Source organism: Dermacentor andersoni, chromosome 4 (assembly GCF_023375885.2).
Source record: "Dermacentor andersoni chromosome 4, qqDerAnde1_hic_scaffold, whole genome shotgun sequence".
Taxonomy (NCBI): Eukaryota; Metazoa; Arthropoda; class Arachnida; order Ixodida; family Ixodidae; genus Dermacentor; species Dermacentor andersoni.
In genome coordinates, this window is record NC_092817.1 from 199646422 (window position 1) to 199668049 (window position 21628).

Sequence of the window (21628 nt, forward strand, 5' to 3'; positions counted from 1 at the left end):
GTTCCTCTGTCGGTGATGAGGACTTATGAGGCACCATGTCGCAGCAGGATGTTCTCGAAGAAAAATTGCGCCACTTCGGCTGCGCTGCCTTTTGGTCTAGCTTTAGTTTCAGCAAAGCGGGTGAGATAGTCCGTCGCCACGACAATCCACTTATTCCCAGATGTTGACGTCGAAAACGGCCCCAACAAATCCATCCCGATCTGCTGGAATGGTCGGCGAGGAGGTTCGATCGGCTGTAGTAATCCCGCTGGTCTTGTCGGTGGTGTCTTGCGTCGCTGACAGTCTCGGCATGCCTTGACGTAACGGGTGACGTCGGCGGTCAGACGCGGCCAGTAATACCTTTCCTGTATCCTCGACAGCGTCCGGGAGAAGCCGAAGTGCCCAGCGGTTGGATCGTTGTGTAGGGCGTGCAGTACTTCTGGACGCAGCGCTGACGGTACAACAAGAAGGTAGCTGGTGTGGACTGGCGAGAGGTTCTTCACGAGCAGGTTGTTTTGTAATGTGAATGAAGACAACCCGCGCTCAAATGCCCTAGGGACAATGTCGGTGTTCCCTTCCAAATACTCGACGAGGCCTTTTAGCTCCGGGTCTGCTCGTTGCTGTTTAGTGAAGTCTTCCGCGCTTATTATCCCAAGGAAGGCGTCGCCGTCCTCGTCGTCTTGCGGCGGGGGATCGATGGGGGCGCGTGATAAGCAGTCGGCGTCGGAGTGTTTTCTTCCGGACTTGTATATTACCGTGACGTCATATTCTTGTAGTCTGAGGCTCCACCACGCCAGCCGTCCTGAAGGGCCCTTTAAGTTAGCTAGCGAACACAATGCGTGGTGGTCGCTCACGACTTTGAATGGCCTGCCATAGAGGTAAGGGCGGAATTTAGCTGTAGCCCAAATGATGGCGAGGCATTCCTTTTCAGTCGTAGAATAATTGCCTTCAGCTTTTGATAGCGAACGGCTAGCATAAGATATCACCCGTTCAAGTCAGTCTTTCCTCTGGACTAGGATGGCACCGAGGCCTAGGCTACTGGCGTCAGTGTGGCTTTCGGTATCGGCGTCCTCGTCGAAGTGTGCAAGTACCAGCGGCGACTGCATGCATCGTTTGAGTTCTCGAAATGTGTCATCCTGCGGCGTTTCCCACTTGAACTCGACATCACATTTGGTTAGATGTGTTAGCGGCTCCTCGATGCTTGAAAAGTCCTTGACAAAGCGCCTATAGTAGGCACACATGCCAAGGAATCTGCGCACTGCCTTCTTGTCGATTGGCTGCGAGAACTTTGCGATGGCAGTTGTCTTCTGCGGGTCGGGGCGTACTCCAGATTTGCTGATGACGTGGCCTAGGAACAGAAGCTCATTGTAAGCGAAGCGGCACTTTTCCAGCTTCAAAGTGAGCCCTGATGACTTGATGGCCTCTAATATTGTCGCAATCCGCCTAAGGTGATCGTCGAAATTTCCGACGAAGACAACGACGTCATCTAAGTAAACAAGACACGTCTGCCACTTCAATCCTGCTAACACCGTGTCCATGACGCGCTGAAATGTTGCAGGCGCCAAGCTAAGTCTGAATGGCGTGACCTTGAACTCGTAGAGGCTGTCTGGCGTGATGAAAGCGATCTTTTTGCGATCTCTCTCGTAGACTTCTATTTGCCGGTAGCCAGACTTGAGGTCCATCGATGAGAAGTATTTAGCGTTGCAGAGCCGATCCAATGCGTCGTCTATCCGTAGAAGGGGGAACACGTCCTTCGTGATGTTGTTCAGTTGACGATAATCGACGCAGAAGCGTAGGGTTCCGTCCTTTTTCTTCACCAGGACTACAGGAGATGCCCATGGGCTTTTCGACGGCTGGATGATGTCGTCGCGCAGCATTTCGTCGACTTGTTGCCCAAAAGCTTCACGTTCTCGCATCGAAACTTGGTAAGGGCTCTGGCGGAGTGGTCGAGTGCACTCTTCGGTTATTATGCAATGCTTTGCAACTGGTGCTTGTGGAATCCTCGATGACGTCGAAAAGCAGTCCTTGTATTGTCGGAGAAGACTTCTAATCTGTTGCTGCTTACTCATAGGAAGAGTTGGATTTACGTTGAAGTCTGGTTCAGGGACTATGCTCATCAGGGCAGATGCGGCAGAATCCGAGAGGACAAAGGCATTGCTGGTTTCCACAATTTCCTCGATGTACGCGATTGTCGTGCCCTTGTTGATGTGCTTGAACTCTTGGCTGAAGTTGGTTAGCATCACTTCCGCTTTCCCTCCGTGGAGTCGAGCGATCCCTCTTGCGACACAAATTTCACGGTCAAGCAGTAGATGTTGGTTGCCATCGATGACGCCTTCGACGTCAGCGGGTGTTTCGGTCCCGACGGAAATAATAATGCTGGAGCGCGGAGGGATGCTCACTTGATGAGCACACTCAAGGCGTGGTGACTACGAGAGCCCTCCGGTGGTATCGCTTGATCTTCCGACAGTGTTATAAATTTTGACTTCAGGTCTATGATTGCGCCGTGTTGGCTCAGGAAGTACATGCCGAGAATGACGTTTCATGAACACTGTTGGAGGATAGCGAAGGTGGCAGGGTAAGTCCGGTCATGAACGGTAATTCTTGCCGTGCAGATTCCAGTCGGCGTAATGAGGTGTCCTCCAGTGGTTCGAATTTGAGGGCCTTCCCATGCAGTTTTAACTTTCTTCAACTGGGCGGCGATGTGCTCACTCATTATGGAGTAATCGGCCCCTGTGTCCATTTAGGCGGTAACTGCGTGGCCGTCGAGAAGCACGTCGAGGTCGGTGGTTTTTTGTCTGGCATTGCAGTTGGGTCTTGGCGTCGGATCACGGCTGCGTCATGTTGAACTGAAGCTGGAACGTCGCGTCGTCTTTCGTCGGTGTAGTCTTGGCTTTCTGACTTCGTCGGGACGGTGGCGTGTCATGTCGTCGAGATGGTCTCTTTGTCATCTTCGTCGGCGGCAGGGGATCTTCGTCAGTTCGACGAACAGCAACCGCACCTCCATCGGTTGCGGCTTTTACTTTTCCGGATATGGGCTCTCAGAGCGGCCCCGGGCTGGGCCGGTGTATGGTCGGGGCTGCGGCGACAGGTAGCGGCCTGGTGACGGCGAACGGGACGGTCGTCGAAGGCTCCACTGAGTGGCGGCGAGGTAGTCGGCGATATCGCGAGGTCGTTCGCCAATCTATGGTCGCGGCGCGTTAACGGCGAACCCTCGGAGTCCCATCTCCCGGTATGGGCATCGGCGGTAGATGTGCCCGGCTTCTCCGCAGTGATAGCAAAGGGGACGGTGGTCGGGGGCGCGCCAAACGTCAGTCTTCCTTGGAATGCCACGTGGGGTGACGGGTTGGCGTGCTGGCGGTGGGGGTGGTGGTGGACGACGGAACTGTGTCGTCACTGGGCCCTGCCGTGGGCGCGGAGCGGGAACGTGACGGCGGGCTACAGCGGCGTATGTGTCGCTTCTGGCTGGGGCTGCGGTAATTGTTGCACCTCAGTAACTCCAAGCGATCGGTGCACCTCTTCTTTCACGATGTCGGCGATCGAGGCCACTTGAGGCTGCGACGAAGGCAAGACCTTGCGCAGTTCTTCGCGCACAATGGCCCTGATGGTCTCGCGCAGACCGTACGTGGCCAGTGATTGAATTCCTGCGTAGTTGGTAGCGTTTTTACGGCGGTTGAATTGCCGGTTCCGCATTTCGAGTGTCTTCTCGATGCAGGTGGCCTCGCGAAGGAACTCTTCTACGGTCTTCGGTGGGCTTCGTATCATTGCGCCGAAAAGTTCTTCACACCACGCATGAGTAGGCGGACTTCTCCTCGGGCATATCCGGGTCGGCGTGGCGGAACATACGGCTCGTTTCTTCCGTAAATATGGCAACGTTCTCGTTAGGTAGCTGCACTCGGGCGTCCAGCATAGCTTCGGCCCTTTCCTTGTGCACGACGCTGGTAAAGGTGCGCACGAAGCCGTTACGGAACAGGTCCCATATGTTGTCATGGTCGACTCCCGGTTCTCAATCCGCGTTCTGGCGGCGTCTTCTAACACGGATCCAACTTGTCCCACTCGTATGGGAAACAGCGTTAGCAGAGACACTACTCCGGACTTGACATTCGCAAAACGAATTCCACAAACAGACTGGATCAACACACAAGACAACTTGGGCAGCGACCACTATTTAATCCAAACAACAGTTCGAGCGGGCCCGCGAAAGCCTAAGGGCCGTCAACTCCGCATAGCGAACTGGGACGCTTTCCGGCAGGCCAGAGCCCTCACCTCTTTCTCCGGTACCCAACCCCCTTTCGAAGATTGGGTCGCATCCTTGCTGCAAGACGCGAGCGAAGCCACTAAATTGGTGCCTGAGGAAGCCAATCTGCAGGAGGCAGATAGCAAGTTACTGCATATGTGGGAAGCCCTCGCCTGTCTGCAACGCAGATACAAACACAACAAGCTCAACCGAACGCTCAGGAAACGTATTAGTACTCTCACCCTTCACATCGAAGACTATGCACAACAACTTGCTCGTCAAAATTGGCACAGCACATGCGACAGCATGGAGCGGCAACCAAACCTGCCCAAAACGTGGAATAACCTCCGTTGCCTCCTCGATCCGGCCAACAGCAAGAACACACAACAGCACAACTTGCAAAAAATTATTCACACCCATCCCGGCACGGACGCACAAGTTCTTCAAGAGCTGATAGATCGATACATAGGACCTCAACCTACTACACTCGCTCCAGCATACACAGGCACCGCGAACGACAACCTGGACGCGCCCATACAAGCAGCAGAAGTACGTGAAGCCATCCTCGCACTCCGCCCTAACTCGGCCCCAGGACCTGATGGCATTACTAATAAAATGCTTCGCAACCTAGATGAGGATTCTATACTAGCCCTCACAGTTTATTTTAACGCATACTGGGAAACTGGAAACCTCCCCTCACAATGGAAAGAAGCCAAAATTATTATAATTCCCAAACCCGGGAAGCGCCTCCTACTCGAAAACCTCCGCCCTATCTCCCTCACTTCATGTGTCGGAAAGGTCCTCGAACACGTCATCCTCACACGCTTACACAGACATATGAACGACAACGACCTCTTCCCCAATACCATGGTTGGCTTCCGCCCGAAACTTTCTGCTCAATATATCATGATTCAGCTCAAACACCAAATTATCGATGACGATAAAAGCTCCAGGCTGGACACCAGAGCCATCTTGGGGCTAGACCTAACCAAGGCCTTCGATAACGTCACGCATGAGGCCATACTGGACCAACTGGCACAACTCCAGGTTGGACGTCGAACATATAACTACGTGAAGAATTTTCTTACATGTCGCACGGCCACCATTACCATCAGAGGGTTGCAGTCGCCAATTATTCACTTCGGCAGCAAAGGCACGCCGCAATGATCGGTTCTATCCCCTTTTCTGTTTAACGTGGCCTTGCTCGGACTACCGCCTGCATTAGCTAGCATCCCCAACCTCAAGCATAGCCTCTACGCAGACGATATCACCTTGTGGGTCACCGGGGGCAGCGACGGGGACATCCAAGACACGCTGCAGCAAGCCATCAACGAGGTCGTTGCATACGTAGAACCGTGCGGCCTGGCGTGCTCCCCACAGAAATCGGAGCTCCTTCTGTACAAGCCGAATCGGGGAGGTAGACGTCCAGACCCTCACCCGCCCGAGATAGAACTCCACGTGCACCAGCAACGCATACCTACTGTACCTAGCATTCGTATCCTTGGCTTACGCATCCAACAAAACGGCAGAAACACGGAGATACTCAAGCAATTAGATAATCAAGTACACCAAACCACTCGCCTCATTGCACGCATCGGAAATCGACATCACAGCATGAAAGAAAACAACCTTATACGCCTAGCAACCGCATATATATACGCCCTGAGCAGGATCACCTATGTCGCCCCGTACCTTAGCCTCAATGCAATTGACAAGCTCAAACTCAATACCGTGATCAAGAGAGCCTGTAAACAAGCCTTACATCTTCCCATCACCACCTCTAACGAGAAACTGGACGCCTTCGGCATTCATAACACCATAGACGAGCTCATTGAAGCGCAGCGTATTAGCCAATACGAACGACTCGCCAATTCCACCACTGGCAGGCACATTCTAGACACCCTAGGCATAACCTACACCACCCAATTCGGACCAGAAGAACCCATCCCTCCAAACATTCGTGCTCAGATAGTCATCCCGCCCATACCTCGCAATATGCACCCTGAACACAATCCGGAGCGACGTGCAGAAAGAACTAAACAACTACAAAAGCGCTACGACCAAGCCGCTGACGTAACCTACGTGGACGCAGCAGAATACCCCAACCAAAACGCCATGGCGGTCGTCGCAGTTACAGGTTCGCAGTACCGCCTCGCCGCGGCCGCATCAATATTCACCACGCAACCCGAAGTAGAAGAAACGGCCATCGCTTTGGCCTACGCGGCTACCAATGCACACTTCATCATCAGCGATTCGAAAACGGCCATTCGTAACTACACAAGAGGACTGATAGCACCCCAAGCGCAGAAGATTCTCTCTGGCACTCCTCCCTCAAGGCAACGCCGCTTGCAGATCATCTGGGCCATATATATATATATATATATATTGCCGCGACAACTTCGACACATTCAAGTTGCGCGCCCTTCGTATTGGGCACTGCACGCCGTACAGCGGTGTTGTTCAGCAACAACAGGCAGCGATCTTCGTGGCACGAGTAGCCGGTTGGACCCGGCTCGCACTCGCCACGCGCACGATGTATCACGAGGGAAGAAAGAAGAAGACGGTTCGACGCCAGTTTGAGAACGCAACTATTCCACTTACTAGTTCCAGCCCATGTGCAATGTGTTCATTTGATTTGGGTGCCAGGGCATAAAGGTTTGTTTTTTAATGAAACTGCTGATTCACTGGCAAATGCATCACTATCCGGCCCTGTTCTTCCTATTCTACCAGTGACAGCACAGATCACGGCGGCAAGATTTCGGATGCGATCAATAAGATTAGCCTTATCAAACCCACATTTGACTGCCTCTCCAGAGTATAAGCACCTGGCATTTCCCTGGCATAGCGAATCCTGTGACACAAAGATGCTTGAGGTCTGCCTCACCAAATTACGCTGCCGCGTACCCTCGCTGAATTTCTATTTACACAGGTCGGGTTTGGTTCCCTCCCCCCTCTGCTCTTTTTGTAATGAGGAAGAGTCGATACACCACTTTCTTCTATCTTGTCGCCGCTTTACTGCGGTTAGAAAAAGATGGTTGGAAATATCTTTTCGAAGAATTGGCCTGGACTTGACAGAACCTTCAATTCTTTCGTTCGGAGCGTCCACTTTGGGATTCAGCCACAGGGATGCATGCTTCGCTGTCCGAACATTTCTTACGGAATCTAAACGAATGCCCTGCTAAATTCCTTTCTTTTTGTTTTTACTTTTAAATTAATTATTACTCATTCAATATGACCTTCCTGATTTTATTTAGCAGGTAATTAAGCGCTATTCAATGCTATTTCAATAGCTATTAGGAAATTTATGCTCCATAATAATTTTGAATAATCCACCCATTTCTGGCCAATCCCCCAACGTGGGTAGGAGCCACACGCATCGCAGGCTACAACAACAACAACGCGACTGCCGGGGATTCTTCATGACCGCAGTGACGTTTAGTTGTGGGCACAGGTTCGCCCTTAATAAATATTGTTGTTTTCTTAACCTGTATTCCTCAACATCGTTACATTTCTGGTGGAGGCAGGGTATGAGTCGAAGCCCCATGAACGAAAGTCAGCGTAGCCCCGACAACCAGCGAGTCCATCCCGTGGAACTGACACCTGTACACCAGCGGACCAGCCGCCGTCTTCGAGGTGACCTCCCGAATTCGGCCCTCTTCTCTTCACGCCAAGGGAAACTCAGACAACGGACGCCGCCACAATGACTAGCCAGGTAATACCGACACAGCTGGTCGTAAGCCAACCTCGCAAGGCGCCAACACTCCATGGCGACTCTTTCGAAGACCTGGAAGACTGGTTGGAACTGTTTGTGAGAGTGGCGAGCTTTAATGAATGGGATGAGAGACAGAAGCTCCGTAACGTATATTTCGCTTTGAAGGACTTCGACAAAACGTGGTATGAAAACCACTAACCCTCTTTGTCCTCTTGGGAGGAATTTAGACGACAACTGCTACCAACATACGCCAGCAGGGATCGTAAAAAAAAGGCGGAAATTGCTCTTCAAGCTAGGAACCAGCTCGCAAACGAGAACGTGGCGATGTACATCGATGACATGTCCCGCCTGTTCATGCGTGCTATCCAAGCATGAGTGAAGATAAGAAGCTGCGCCAGCTCATGCGTGGAGTAAAGCAAGAACTCTTCGCAGTTCACGTCCGCAATCCACCGCGCACGGTCGCCGAGTTCATATACGAAGCAATGACCATCGAAAAGACGCTGGAACAGCGGGCTCGGCAACACAACCGTGAGGCAAGCTGTGCACCTGCCCATGTCTTCTCTGGAGGCGTGCCGAACGACCTTGAAGCCCTGCGGGAGCTCATCCGGTCAGTGATAAGGGAAGAACACAACAAGTTGCAGACACCTCAGACTCCAGCTGCACTATCTATCGTCGACGTTGTCGGGACGAACTGAGGCAGGTCATACGGGATCCAGAGCGTGAGCCACAGCCGATGCGGCGTACCCCAACGTACGCCGACGTACTCAGGCAACGCGCGGTACACAGTAGCGGAGCAGTTACGACGACCGTTCCCTACCCGCCGACAGTACACATTGCACCTCGTCTGCTGGAACCACCGGCTGCCTATCCGCCACCAGCACGTAGTGCCCCTCGTTTTGTGGAACAAAGGCACCGGAAAAGTGACGTCTGGCGTGACCACGAGCGCAGGCCTCTGTGTTTTCACTGCGGAGAAGCGGGTCACCTGTATAGGTTCTGCCCGTACCGTCAAGCTGGATTAAGGGGTTTTCCTTTAAGTGCAACATGCCCCCGAAACGGTGAACGGCCAGTAGAGATCGAAGAATACTTGTCCACGCGCCAAAGCCCCATTACTCCTCGCCAACATCAACCACGGCCACCGTCGCCCATGCGCTACCGATCGCCTAGCCCATGCGCGTCTCCAAGATCGCCTAGGCATCGTTCACCAGGCCCACACCAGGAAAACTGAGGCAAGCGACCTGTGGAGGTGAGGCCGCTGATAACCAGAGTTACGAAGATCCTCCAACATGGTTCCAATGCGATGACGAGATAATTCCAGTAAACAGCTAGGTGCAGGAACGAAACGATTACATCAAATTTGCGGTTGATAATAGACGGATGCGAGCTGAATGCCTTGGTCGACACCGGCGCTGATTATTCGGTAATAATCTTCAAGATGGCAAAGCACCTGAAAAACGTTGTGACGTATTGGACTGGACGGCAGATACGAAAGGCAGGCGGTCACCTTACTACACCCCTTGGCCGATGCACCGCAAGACTTACGATAAAAGGCTCTACTTACGTTTCTGACTTTATTGTACTGCCAGAATGTTCACGGGAACTTATATTGGGAATGAATTTTCTACAAGCTAACGCGCCATAAATAACCTACGTAGGTCCAGTGTGTCTCTCTCGACAAAACAAGCTATGCCCGTTGAAGAATCGGAGGAGCGATGTGTTTCTGCACTGCGCGGCGTTGATGATGATGTAACTGTGCCGCCACGCTGCAGTATAATGGTTCTTGTGGAGAAAGAAACATTTTACGACCACGAAGGCATAGCGGAGGGAAACAGAGCTCTTTTTCAACAAACGTGGCTTGGGCTCTTGTTCAATTAAGCGATGGCCGTGCAAATGTCGCACTTACGAACTTCGGAAATGAATTCCAACACATTGCACAGGAACAGCTATTGCCTATTTCCACGAGTTCTGTGTAGCGACCGAATTATGCAGCCTAACGACGACGTCAAATGCTCTGCCAGGAACCTGCAGTGTCGACATATCAATTACCGTCAACCCGAGACTTCCGGATGCCCAAAAGAAACAGATATATGCCCTGCTAAAGGATTTTTCGGACTGCTTCTCCACTTCCTCGAAGGTACGGCGCACGTCTGTTGCAAAGCACAGAATCATAACAGAGGACGCCACGAGACCGGTATGCCAGCACCCGTATCGAGTTTCACCAAAAGAAAGGGAGATAATCAAGAATCAAGTAGAGGAGATGTTATAAGATGACGTTATTCAGCCTTCCAGCAGTCCATGGTCGTCTCCCGTAGTGCTCGTTAAGAAAAAAGATAATACACTTGGATTCTGCGTCGACTACTATAAATTGAACAGCGTAACTAAGCATGATGTATACCCCCTTCCGCGTATCGACGATCCGTTAGATCAGCTCCGATGTGCAAAGTTTTTCTCCTCCCTGGATCTCAAGAGTGGATATTGACAAATAGAGGTGGATGAGCGGGACCGTGAAAAGCCAGCCTTCGTAACCCCTTACAACGAACTTACAGCGCTTCCATTCGGCCTCTTTTCCGCGCTTGCAACGTTCCAGCGGATGATGGACACTGTGCTCACAAGATTGAAATGGAAGTCATGCTTAGTGTATTTGGATAATGTCGTATTTTCCGCAACATTTGACCAACATATAGAACGCCTGCGATTAGTATTAGAAGCTATTCGCGCAGCAGACTTGACAATTAAGCCGGAACAATGTCAATTCGGCTTCGATGAACTTCGGTTTCTCGGACACGTCATCAGTGCTGAAGGCGTTCGGCCATATCCCGAAAAGACAGCAGCTCTTGCGAGGTTCCCGACACAATCAGACAAAGTCATTGCGACGTTTTTTGGGTTTATGCGCATACTACAGAAGATCTGTGGAAAACTTTTCAAAGATTGCTGAGCCCCTTACAATACTAACAAGAGAAGATGAACCTTTCATGTGGAAAAGCGAACAACAAGACGCCTTTGATGAGTTAAGGAAACGCCTTGAAGCTTCTCCACTCCTTGCACATTTTGATGAGACAGCCGACACTGAAGTTGATACCAATGCGAGTAACGTCGGCCTCGGTGCCATACTAATGCAGTGGAATAGCGGCCAGGAGAAAGTAATAGCTTATGCCAGCCGTAAGCTCCCGAAAGCAGAGGCAAACTACTCCACAACCGAGAAAGCGTGTCTTGCAGTCATTTGGGCAATATGTAAATTTCGGCCCTACCTCTATGGTAGACCATTCAGAGCAGTCAGCGATCACCATTCGTTTTGCTGGCTGGCGAATCTCAAGGATCCATCCGGACGACTAGCAAGATGGAGCCTTAGGCTTCAAGAATATGACATTTCTGCCGTATACCGTTCCGGGAGGAAACAGAGCCATGCCGACTGCTTCTCACGCGCACCCGTCGAGACAACTGTGTCAGAAGAAGAGGATTTTTCGTTTCTTGGAATTGTTGACGCGTCACAAATTGCTCCAAAACAACGAGATGACCCGGAATTGCTTCCACTTTTACAGCGCCTGGAGGGACTCGACGTTCAACTCCCGCGTATTTTCTATAGAGGGCTATCCTCGTTCTGTCTGCGAGGAAGTGTCCTCTACAAGAGAAACTTCGAGAACAACGAGACAAAGTTTTTACTTGTCGTACCCACATCTATGCAAGAAGAAATTTTGCATGCATGTCACGATGAACCGACGTCTGGACACATGGGCGTGAGCCGTACATTCGCCAGGACTGGTCTGAAATACCACTGGCCTAAGTTATTAGCATCAGTGCAGCACTATGTCAAGACGTCGTGAGTGTCAAAGGCGCAATACTCCATGCGTAAAACCGGCAGGCCTCCTCCAGCCAATAGAGCCACCGAAAGCCCCTTTGCAACAAGTTGGTGTGGACCTCCTTGGACCCTTCCCAACATAATCTTTCTGCAAAAAGTGGATAGTTGTGGCCACGGACTATCTGACCCGTTACGCAGAAACTGATTCCCTGTACGACGGCTGTCGAAGTTGTTGCAAAATTCTTTGTAAAAAATATCGTGCTCAAATAAATAAATAAATTATGGGGTTTTACGTGCCAAAACCACTTTCTGATTATGAGGCACGCCGTAGTGGAGGACTCCGGAAATTTCGACCACCTGGGTTTCTTTAACGTGCCCCCAAACTAAGTACACGGGTGTTTTCGCATTTCGCCCCCATCGAAATGCGGCCGCCATGGCCGGAATTCGATCCCGCGTCCTTGTGCTCAGCAGCCTATCGTGCTCAGGCATGGAGCTCCCACAGTTATTACCGATCGTGGAACAGCCTTTACTGCGGACCTAATGAAATCCTTGTTGCAAATGACACATACTGATCATAAGAGAACTACGGCGTGCCATTATCAAACGGTTTAACTGAACGCCTCAACAGAACACTGACCGACATGCTTTCGATGTACGTCGACGTTGAACATAGGCTGTGGGATGAAATTTTGCCATACATCACCTTCGCATATAATACGGCCGTTCAGGAAACAACACGAGTCGCCCCGTTTGAACTTGTATTCGACCGAGCAGTAACCGCAACTTTGGATGCTATGTTGCTGCTAGATGAAGTAAACAACTCATCAGACCTAGATGATTGCTTGCAAAGAGCCGAGGAGGCACGACAGATGGCAAGGTACCGAACACGCCGCCAACAACGCATCGACTCCAGCCGGTACAACCAGCAACGTAGAGAAGCTCATTTTCAGCCCGGTGACAACGTGTGATATGGACCCGAGTGCGGCGCCGTGGACTGTCTGAAAAGCTTCCCTGGCGATACTTCGGTCCTTACGAAATACTTCGTCGTATAAGAGACGTCACTTACCAAGTGAAATCTGCTGGACACGAGAGCTCAAGACGGCGCAACTCCACGGAAGTTGTGCATGTTGTCCGCATGAAACCCTACCACGAGAGGTCACGAAAAAAAATAACGGCAAGAGCCTACAGGAACGCCCACTTCCTCTCGCGCATCGGGCCGATGCGGTAATGAGGAGGATAATGCCGCGACAACTTGGTCACATTCAAGTTGCGCGCCCTTCGAATTGGACACTGCACGCCGTACAGTGGTGTTGTTCAGCAACAACAGCGATCTTCATTGCACGAGTAGCCAGTTGGACCCGGCTCGCATGCGCCACGCGCACAATGTATCACGAGGGAAGAAAGAAGAAGACGGTTCGACGCCAATTTGAGAACGCGACTGCCGGGGATTCTTCATGACCGCAGTGACGTTTAGTTGTGGGCACAGATTCGCCCTTAATAAATATTGTTGTTTTGTTAACCTGTATTCCCCAACATCGTTACAATATATACAGGGTGTCCCAGCTACCTTGGACCAAGATATTGAAAAAAAAAACTATGCGTTCTTCAGAATAGAAATCGTGTGGACGTTGTTAGCGTTTATCTGAACTTACAATACCACTTTCTTGCTCGTCTTTTTTGAGTAATTAGCCGAGATAAATTAATTAACTTTTTAAATATAGCTTGAAATGTTCAGGCGTCAATAGGAAAGTTGTGGAGCTTCACAAATATTGCCCAACCCAGGTACTTCCAACGAGATAGAGTTAGCGAGGCCGTTTTTATTCGGGAAACACGAAAGCCCGCTGAGCTTAAAAAATACCACGTGACAGCGCGCTCTGTGCGCCCGAATGCGCCGCGATTACAGCGATCTCACGAGTGATTTGTAAAAACATCGCCAGCGCCGCGCCTTCCCTTTACTTACGAGAATGGGCTTCAACCTTTGCTATGCTTTGCTTGGCTCGGACATTACCGGCAGCGGCTGGCGACCGCGCTCCGAAAAATCGTTTCGTCAGCAGCCGCTCGCGCCTGTCGCAGAAGAACGCGCCATCATCAGCTGTTTATTTCGATATGACGAGAAGAGCAACTTTTTTTTTCCTGCATTCAAGTCGATGCGGAATAGGAAAAAATACACACAAAACATGCATCATACATCAGGAACCTGTGCGAGAGAGAGCATCATTTGCTACAACGCCGCTTTTCTTCCAGGCTGAGCCAGCGGCTAGATGCATGTGAGCTCGACTGTCTATTGCAGCCGTTCTGCGTAACCGTTTAGAAGAATTTGCTTACAGTGCCTAAAGCATGCCGTACTCAAGCGAGCAGAAGGCGAACATGGTCTTAGCCTCGGGAGCGGCACGGGGCGACGAGAGGAAAGGTGCCAAGGTATACTGAAATTGGCAATGTGGGGGAAGACCTAGCGCGAACACAATTATGAGGAGTTACTTGATGCTGAAAGAAACAGGTAGTTTAAGAAGACGCGGCATAGAAAGGGGACCATCAGTAAAGAGGCTGAAGGAGACATTTTGGCTTTCATGACTGCAAACACTCATTCCAGCGTGCGTGATGTGAGCGGTGAGGTCGGCATTTCAAAGCCTCCAGTTTCAAGAGTTCTTAGGAAGGCTGAAATGCATCCGTATCACCTCCAACTACATCAAAAGCTGCAGGGAAGAGACTTTCAATGGCGGCTTTATTCCTGAAATTGAATCCTTGTGAACAGTGACGAAATACCGGATTTTGTTGACAATTAATGTGCTCTGGACAGATGATAACCTCCTCCAGAAATTATATCCCACGAAACACGGAAGCAGCTATTTGACGTCTGAAAGATGTCTTGAACGGCTAATTCAAAAGGCTAGTAGCTGTCTTGATCAAGACATCTTGTAGCCATGGATGTGTATAAGCACTTCAGTAAGCCCTGCTAAGGTTACGCTAAAAGTTGGCTAATGGACGGCTTGACAAGAACAACTGAAGACTTCTATGACATTCCCTCAAATTTTTGCGGCAGCTGTTAGAGTACCACAAGGTTCACCCACAGTTAAAATATATTTTAAGCGAGGCACGGACATCAGAAAAAGAAAGTTTATATTGTCGAATAGAGTGATGCACAGGTAGGTTTTCCAGATGTGAACCATGGGAATAGTGTAGTACAGCCCCACATTGCTCGATTAGTGCTTTTTACTTAGACCAATCAATTGAATGCCACCTGTCAGAGCTATTTTGTAAATAAAACAAGACCTGTATTGTATGCTGATATCATGCCAATGTTCGCCCATTTACTTAAACAAGAACACCTCTTCATGAAATACGTCATTATTGACAAAACTTCTCCCTGCTGGGTCTTCAGCAAATTGAAATATTTCCTAGCAGGGAAACATTCTGTCAGTGATGCTGCAGTCCAGGCAAAAATTACATCTTGGTTTCAGCTACAGGAGGCAGGATAACCTGACACCAGTATACGAAACAGAACGCTGTGCTGCAATGAATTGTTTTGTTAAGAAATAAAGGATAGTTCACAATTGGAAAAACACTCCGAGGACCACTCTAACTGGCAATATAAATATTCCTTTTTTTTCTGATGTCCATGCCTCATTTAAATGTAAATTGTAACTTACTTTGTGGGTGTTCCTTGTAAGGTAACGCCACATGCTTGCACAGCATCACGCAGAAATAATGGCCAGTTCTTCGGCATACCAAGGACGCGGTCTTCACCAACGCAGCCCGTTATCGAGACAGGAAGAGTTTCGTGGCGGCAGTTCCTAGCCACCGAGGCAACCATCTCACGAGCGTCACCGTGAACACGGCCCATGCCGAAGCGGCAGAGGAAGCGGCCATAGCACTGGCCCTCACACAAACGAAAGCTACATACGTGATCTGCGATTCGCAAACGGCAATTCGCAATTTTGCAAACGGGCGCATCTCGCAAGAGGCGTATCACATACTTCAGCGACATCCCATACACCAGGGAGAGGCCGACTTCGATAACCGAAGGCATTTGCTATGGATCCCGGCACACATTGGATTGAGCACCCCCAACGAAGCGGCTCACCGCGTTGCTCGAGGCCTAACTCACCGAGCATCATCGGAGGATGAGCCCCCGCGGGGTATTGCAAACGTCTGGGCGTGGGAGGATCGTATGACCAGGTTCCACGACATCACGACACGCTACCAGTTACAAAGACGCGTATACCCATTCCCTCACGCTAGGTTAGACAGGACAGAAGCAGTACACTTCAGACAATTACAAACGAAATCTTACAGAAACCCCAGACTCATGCACGCCATGTATCCAGACATGTACACTACAAACAAATGCACATCGTGTGGCGAGGTTGCCACACTTAATCACATGCTATGGGAGTGTCGGGACTTAACAAGTCGGGCAGCGCCGACCCCTCCGTCTCTTCCACGGCCAGCCTCCGCTTCACGCTGGAAGACCGCACTGCTCAGCTCGAACTTGACAGCACAACTCTGGGCCGTCCAGCGAGCCGAGGAAGCCGCTTCGAGACAAGGTCCCGGAACGGCGTCCGCGGCGGGTGCCCAGACCCACTAAAGAGACGCCGGACTCGAATCTTGCTGATTTGAAAATAAACGTTTACGCTCTCGGCATACCACCCATTAGTGAATTCCTTGCACGTTGCATGTAACCGGAATTGAAAGATAAACCATAATGTGCCGTTACTTTTTTAATAGACTGTACGATGGTTTTTTTCATGCATAAAACATGATAGCAAGTGAACATGCAGCAAGACATCTACTTCACACCATGTCACATAGTCATGTTTATTACCTAATAAATTAGAAATGATGCAGAAAGTGTAATTAACAAGAGTAACAAATAGCAGCAAAGGTGATCATGCATGAATCTTGAAGATGATTGCCGCTGCTGCCACAGCAGGCCAGCCTTTGTAGGACAGCACTGGCTGCCCACAAAAGCTTGCTGTCATAGGCCACGCGTGAAGGTTCTTGTAGACATAGGCAATCAATACCTGCACAAAATAGGGGAAGAAGGTGAGGGAGGAAATAGGAATGTTCAATTTGGAACTTCAATTAGCAATATGTGCCAAGTAAGAAGTTTGGCTCACATTAAAATTAAATTTAAGCCCATTCCTTTCTCTTAAATTACGGGTATCTTAAGCTATGTATGTGATGATGTTTAAAATTACTAGTATATTTATTGGCATATAGTTATTAAATTGCAGAGCAAAGTCAGACAAAGTAAGCCTTCAAATTATTATATGGTGTTTTGTGGCTAAAAGGCACTTGTCAAACAAGTCTGAGAAGCTTCCTGCAAAATATAACCAGTTTAATACAGTAACCAACTCTGCAGGTAAATGATGTACTAACTTAATTAAAAAGTTAAATAGCATTTTATATTGTTAAACCAAAAGCAAGTTTGGCATTTTGCACTGTCTAGCTGTAGCCTTTTTTTCAAACTCAAACATGACACAGTACAGGGCAAGAGGTAGCATGCAAAGGGGGACTGGTGATAAATCAGTGTCCTAAAGCAACACTTCTAGGCTGGATCAATCATTTTTTGTTGATATATTTTCATGTCACCCTAATTGGCTTAGGGCAATGCCTCAAACCAATGACGCATCACCTTGGATGATACGTCATAAAAATTGGAAGTATCTCATGATGTGATCAAACGATAACATTGCTTACTGTCTTGGAAGTGTTAACATACTTGTTGCGCAAGAAAGTGCAAAGTGATTTGTACAGGTAGCAAATTCATAAGTGCATCTATAGACCCAGGTAATTCTGAGCATCTACGTTGACTCGCAATTGAGAAGCCACTGCACACAAAAAGATGCATTCAAGTAATGGTCCAAGCTGAATAATTGTCCACCTAGTGAAAGGTCAACTCTGGCACCCTAATGTGCCAGGGCAAATGAATGGCTAAATTCTGATAACACCTCGAATGATATTATTGAAATAGATGACAAAAGCAGCACAGGTAAATTTATAGTTATGACAAAATTTTAAAAGCACATCTGCAAACTGCTGCAACGCTCATCATCATGTCCTACATGCACATATGTTGCAGCACAATCTCTATCTCAGACGCAGGCGCCTCCACACGTCATTGTGCGATCTCCTCACAATAAGGTTAAAAAACAGTCTGCAGAAGCTACCTGATGTGAATCATTTGGCAAGCGCCAGCCAAGTGCTAACGGTGGTACAGCCAAATTGAAGTTCGTTCTTGTATGGAAGCCTCGGACCATGTTTTATCAATTTAGCGGCAAAACATATTGTTTGCAGCACACACATAAACCTTAAATTAGACTGCTTGCTGATGCTGTACAGTAAATTCCTGTAAAGAAACTAAATCACACCGAAAACATTTCGAATACAGAACTAATCAAATACTGGCTTGAATACATTTCTGCATTAAGGAAGCAAGGTGTAATGTACACTGCTGTAGCAAATTTCTACTCATGCATGAAATACTGGTAAATTACGACACGGCAGAGTTAATTGTGAGTTCTTACATAGCACTGACTACCTACAGTTAAAATTTGTAAGGCTCAGAGGAACTAATTAATAGTAGAACTGTGCATGTACACTGGCCCTGAGAAATTGGTTATAATAGTGGCAGCTTATAAAGGGCCAGTGCAAAAAAATGCCCCTTTGTGAGACACCAACTAACTATTTTACCACGAAGCGCTCTCTGGCCTTAACCCATACACAAAGTACTGAGAGGACCAGAGAGGGTACAGTACATTGGCTTACACTGATCATGATGAGGTCCCGTTATCCAGCTAGCGCCAAGGGGCAAGAAGGATGCCCAGCCGCATATAGAGTGAAAAGAATAAAATAAGAGAGCATCAAGTCAGTTGAAAGACAGATTTGCAATTACAAATGAGGTGGCCCACAGTCATTCATTAATAAATGCCAATCAGTCGTGATCGCAATCCCAGATGAAGCACCTACTAGGCTAAAGGTTTTGCTGCTTATTTAGAACAAGATACCAGTGAAATTTTTACATCAGCAGCCGATCACAGTTGGAATTGTATAGACGAAGTAAACATTGCAGTTATATTTTTTGTTTTGCTATATAGTGGGAACGCTACAAACTACACAGTTACTGACATACACGCCCGCACACGCAACGCTGTAATCCATGCAAGAAGTAAAGGACACAAAATAGGGCGAGTTCAGTCTGGTTCAGGGTTACAGCCAGCGCGTCCTCATCGAATGCACTCCCTTCGGTTGATTCGTGCTACGTTAACCACAAAGAAAGATGACGAAAACCCGCAGGGCAGAAGGGCCCATACATCAGGAATTGTAGCGGGTAACAGCCAAAAATATTCGCATTGTTGACGAAAAACGAAGTGCAAAGTATTTCACTTACCGGAAAAAGTGTTATCCCAACGTCCCACGTACAAAGATGCACCGAGAACAACGAAGGCGGCGAACGTAGATCCCGCCATTAAGGTAGTAAGCCGTTGGTGATACATGCAATACAGCCGATGTTACGAAGCACTGATGCAAAACACACGGCAAACAGCATCAGTACAGCTAAATGACTCCATTTAATATCAAGTATAAGTGTACAGAACGGCTTAGAATGACGCAGAACTGGCGTAACCATAGGAGGCGTTGGCGTAACAAACCTACGACCAAGACTTGGCGGGCGGCAGTGGCCTTTCTTTTTCCAATGAGGCATTGCTTTTTCCCAACTTCCTGTCTCCCAGTGTTTCCAGCACGGAATGAGATGCGTGACAAATTTGGAGCGTGTCAATTGACTGCCGCCGAAGTGATCGCATCGCGGTGGCTTTGCAACACCGGCGTTTCGCTCCTGCTGCTGTCAGTACCTGCACGCGAGCATAGAAGAATGGTTTCGAGGCGTCGTGTGCGCGCCCCGTATGGAAAACAATAACACGCCTTGATTGTTGAAGTTCTGGTGTGAAATTATTGAAGATTAAAGCCAACTTATTATGTTGCTTCCTACGAGTTAGATTTGTCTGTGGCGTCTTTAATTCGTTAACGCCGACGGCCGACGGTAACCGCACCTTTAACACGCCGTTTGGCATTTTATGCACTTTTAGACAAAAAGATCTAAAAAAGTTCTTCAGTTAGACGTTGTGAATGTGTTCACCAAAATATACCCTGGTGACACCAGTGGTGGGTTTTACCGTAGATGGAATATGTACTAGAATATTCCAGGTGCTGAGGTTATGTTTAGAAGAAATTCTATTTTCAGTCTTATCATAGACTAAGACGTCTATAGCCGTTTGTAGCCGTTTCAAGAGGTTTTTAAGAGGTTCTGTGTTTCGTGAGTTCTCAAGTCAACATCCATAATGCGCATTACTGGAGCGATACGAACCCACATCGGGTGGCGCAGGCCAGACACCAGTACCATTAAGACACCAGGTCATTAAGTGTGTGGTGCGGTATCTTTGACGCAAGAATAATGGGCCCCATATTTTTTTATCACATGCTCACTGCTCAGCGGTACGTGAACGATATCTTGGAAGGCCCAGTCGAAGATTTTCGCTGTGATCTTGTGTTTTTAAAGCGAACTTGGTATCAGCACGACGGCGCACCAGCTCGCAGCAGCAGCCTTGCCCGAACCTGGCTTGACGAAGCCTTCAAACGCCAGTGGGTCGGGCGGCATGGACCAGTGGTATGGCCTGAAAGGTCACCGGGCTTGACACCTCTTGACTTCTTCTTGTGTAGACATGTGAAAGACCGAGTGTACCGCAAACCTACAACTACACCAGAAGCGCTAAAGGCAGAAATTGCTGATGCCTGCAGCGAGATACCGTCTTGCGTCATCAAAAGAGCTACATCGGACGTGCTGAAAAGGTGCCAATACTGCATTATGGCAGAGGGCGACTTGTTTGAACACATTCTTTAGACAGACATCACAACGAATAAATCTTTACAACCGTTATCCATGAAAAGAGCCACCCGTGTGAAACTTTGGACGACGTGGAAAAGGCACGTAAGTAATATGAAATTACAAATTCTTTGCCGACAAGGAATGGACAGGAAGCTAAAAAGCAACCTTCCGTGTCAGTTTACAATTATTCCTTTTGTGACAACCAGCGTAGTTCACACGAGGTTATCAAGCTTGTTATAACGCGTGTTTGCTTGTTGGGGTCTTGCTCCCAAATTCGAACTCATGAGCTTGTCATTTTTCATTCGGTTATAAAAATACAAACAGACGAAATGATCTTATGGTGTTTGGTCGTACTGAAAGCGCGAACGAGTCTGCACAAGTGTTAAATACGCGTTGTAAATGATATTTTTTCTAAAGTTCTTGGCATAGCAGTCACTACAGTGGAGAGAATTCACCGGATTGGCAAAGTAAATCCTGATAGACCAAGGCTTGTGATCTTGAAATTTTATGACTACAAGGAAAATGATACCGTACTTAAAAGCTGCGCAAAGCTAAAGGGAACTTCAATCAGGATAAGAAATGGCTATGCGAAGGAAACAGTGCAGATACGAAAGAAGTTATGGGAAAGTGCTCCCTCGGTCAGGGACGCAGGCGAAAACGTAGTTCTTGTGCACGATAAACTTCGGATGAATGGTCAGTTATACGCATGGGATGACGTCAGAGACAAGCGCTACTTGCACTCGGGCAAACGTGATACTGATCAAATGAAGCGAAGTGAGCGCGTTGTATCAACTAAGGCAAATGGATCTGATAGCTCATGCAGCTCATTTGAAACACCAACAAAGTAGCTAAGATTGCTCTCGTTTAATGCGCGCGGTATAGTAAATAAGACTATGCATCTTGAGTATTTATTGCTTTTGCATGATCCTCACATAACCACTATAACCGAAACATGGTTGCATGAAAATATACTGAATGATTGCACTGTTCTTCCCATTTACTACATATTTAGAAAAGACAGACTCA

General features: G+C 48.6%; 1 long non-coding RNA gene across 1 annotated transcript; it reads right to left on the bottom strand.

Annotated features, from left to right (window-relative positions):
* Positions 1-16519: 16519 nt before the first annotated feature.
* Positions 16520-19406, bottom strand: LOC129386719 (uncharacterized). Its single transcript, XR_008614020.2, has 2 exons — positions 18487-19406; positions 16520-16739 (listed from the first exon to the last, which is right to left on the bottom strand). It is a non-coding gene; the product is annotated as an uncharacterized lncRNA (long non-coding RNA).
* Positions 19407-21628: the final 2222 nt, after the last annotated feature.